Genomic DNA, 3,282 nt, shown 5'->3' with positions numbered 1-3,282 from the left:
GCTAAATTAGGGACGGCTAGCGTAGATAGCCCTCGTGTAGCTTTGCGCGAAATTCAAAAACAAACAATACTATTCGTGAGGCCGGACGAGACTTAACAATTAGCATGTCGTGCTGTGGATTGTAAGGCCCAAAGGTCGAACCGCAATTTGCCCATGAACACACCCTAAATTTTCAGTTTTAGCTGTGATATGTGTCGCACATAATGCCATTAAAGTTGAAAATATCAATACCAACTACATTATCCATGTAATTTTAGTAATGTTCTGTAATTTGTGGAAATCTAAATATTTCCTAAATTACATCAAATCCTACCGAACAATGGAATATTTTCTTACTTTAAAATATGTTTTGTTTTAAACATATTCATTATTTTCCCGGACAAAAGTATAAATATTAATTTCTTAGTTTATAGTTTCATTTTATTTTAAATAACCTGATGATAATCCTTGTAATAGATAAAACTTTATATTTCCTGTAATTTGTGTAGTGAAGAGGTTGGCATAACTTTATTCAAATTAAAGTTAGTTTATCTGTCTCGATATTTCTAGATGTTGGTTGATTCAGTTTTAGGGACTTCTAATAGCACTCTGAATTTTTCGAGCTGTCGAGCCAAGTTCGAATTTGTACGATACTGAAAAACGTTCCCTGCACTTTAAAGAGTGAGTGCGTTATAAGAAGAGATGCTCAATCTCTTAGTGTAGGTGGTGGGTGTTAAGGTGTGGCTGAATAACTATCTTCACTCTGGGTGTCGTTGTTGTTATTCTAGACTATCTGTGATCTGTCCCTAGCCTAGAATAGATTTTATCATTTAAAGTTTGGAAACTTACCACTGACCCAACGGGGTCGTTTTACCTCTGGTCATTAGTCCAAAATTAGGGACGGCGACAGACAGGCTTTGCCATAAAATACAAAAATAATTGGGTTGGAAGTTACATATTTTAAGACCTATTACTTCTATAGCACAGTTCGGTGGAAAACAGATTTAATTGTTGATAAAACGTCCCCCAATGGGACAGTAGTAAGTCTAAGGACTTACAACGCTACAATCCGGGGTTCGAATGTGGCTTGTTACTAAGACAAACATACATATTAATGAAATATAAATGTTTCACAATAATATGAAAGGAAGTTTATTTGTTTGTTGTTAACCACATAGCTACACAGTGGGCTATCTGTGCTGTACCCAACACGGGTACCGAAACCCTATTTTTAGCGTTATAAGCCCACAGACTTATCGTTGAGCCACTGAAAGCTATGAAATAAAGTTTATGTATTACAGAAAACTGATTTTGTTTGTTTGTAGTTAAACATAAAGTTACACGATGAACTATTTCTGCTGTCTACCACGGGTATTGAAACCCGATGTTTAGCGCTATAAACCCATAGACTTCCAGCTGAGCCACTGAGGGGTAATAGTTTTTGAATGTTAGACAAAACTCTTATAATCGAGAATTAGCAAACTTTATATCACTATCATCAATTATAAGAAACATAACTATAGGGTCTCATCTTCCGTCGAGATTACTTTTTATGGTCTGCCTCATCTTATTAAAATAAATTGATTTTAAAATTCTGTTTCTGCAGATCCAAGCTGTTTTAAATTATAATAAAATTTAAGTTTGATTATTAAAAACTGGTTAGGTCTGCAAATACTGTATTTTGAAATTATCAAGAATTGTATGAGAAGATTAAGTTAGGTTATTAAAAACTGTTTTATGTGCAGCGCCGTCTACTGTTTTATGGGCTGATGTGCATATTCTGAATTGCTTATTTATTGGTTTACTTAATCTCACATTATACAAATTGTAGCTTTTAAGATTTTTTCAATGGTGCCTTCTGGTGGGAAGGTTGCTTGTAGTAATTGAGAATGTACATACCGTTAACAAAATGTTTTTTTTTTTTTCACAGTAATGTTAAATAAAATTAAACTAACGTAATAAACCAAAGTGTTTTGTTTATTACGTTATATCAATATTATCCAATTCGTTTGTGAATGAATAGAATTTTAATATTATGTCTTTATTTCGTTTCTACGTTTTTCGGATACTGAGATTTAATTATCAATAATTTATGAAATTCAAAGCTATTTGTAAAACCTATGTGAAAACAAAACTAGGCAACTTAATTTGAATTTCCAATTTTCACTATATTTCGTTGTGATTTGTTCCGAATCAAAAGTTTAGAAGAACATTAAGGGTTTCAAGTAAATAATAATAATAAGTACTGGATAATAAAATACTCATTCATTATGATAATAGTTTCGAATAGGACAAATTAGCAGACATTTAGAAGCATGCAGTTTGTGAGAAAATGAAGGTTGGTAAATTAAACGAAAAATGCGTATTTTCAAATACTAACAGAACAACAAAAACACAATGAGTTATTTTATGTTAATCAAAATTTATATCTCAAACATTCAGCGTCTGATTCTAAATTTGTTCCATTTATTATCAGAGTAATGAAATAATGGCTTTTGTGTACTTCACGTCAAGTGTCTAGAATACAAACAATAAAATATTGAACTAGTAAGTAAATATTTCGTTTCATAAGATAATCACTTCCTAAATGTTAAGTTCGAGTTATAGATTTACAGTGCTAATATGCTACAACCTATTTATTTCGCGAATAATTACTCAACATGACATTTGTTCATAACAAGAAGCTCAGCCATTTTAAAGACACGCCCCACCCAACACTTTTTTCTATTGCTACTGGAAGACAATATATCCTTAACGTTGATTTGTCAGAAAACTAAATTGAGGTGTAGCCTAAACTGAACACTACATCTTTTAAAAGGATTCATCAGGAATAAATACACAGATTTGATGCTGATGTATAAAGACCAATAGAGAAGAATTTTACCCAATAATAAGTATGGACGGAAAACCACGTTTCATGGACGAACATAGAATTTTCCCATCCTGGACTCAACAACATTCGGTTTGTGGAAAAATGGAGTCCGGCACAACCTTTCTGTCTTCACCAGAAGATAACTACTGGCTGAGAAAGTTTCCAGTGTTACTGTTTTCGATCAATTTGGTGGGAATCCCAATCCAACTCAATAAGGAAAATCCTCACTGGTTCCTGAAAATGTGGAGAGTCGTTGTGGTTTTCTTGGTAGCCTTCTTTTGTGTAAATAAAGTGGTAATTCTTTACGGAACCAGCGAACCCCCAGGCTCAGCCATGACACAAGGAATCATGAATCTTACCCAGGCCTGTACCGTAGTTTCGTGGGTCGTGTCCAGGTTCCGGTTAACCGGACACAAACCATTTGCATGTTT

This window comes from Limulus polyphemus, unplaced genomic scaffold, assembly GCF_000517525.1.
Source record: "Limulus polyphemus unplaced genomic scaffold, Limulus_polyphemus-2.1.2 Scaffold288, whole genome shotgun sequence".
Classification (NCBI taxonomy): Eukaryota; Metazoa; Arthropoda; class Merostomata; order Xiphosura; family Limulidae; genus Limulus; species Limulus polyphemus.
This window is presented reverse-complemented; position numbering follows the sequence as displayed.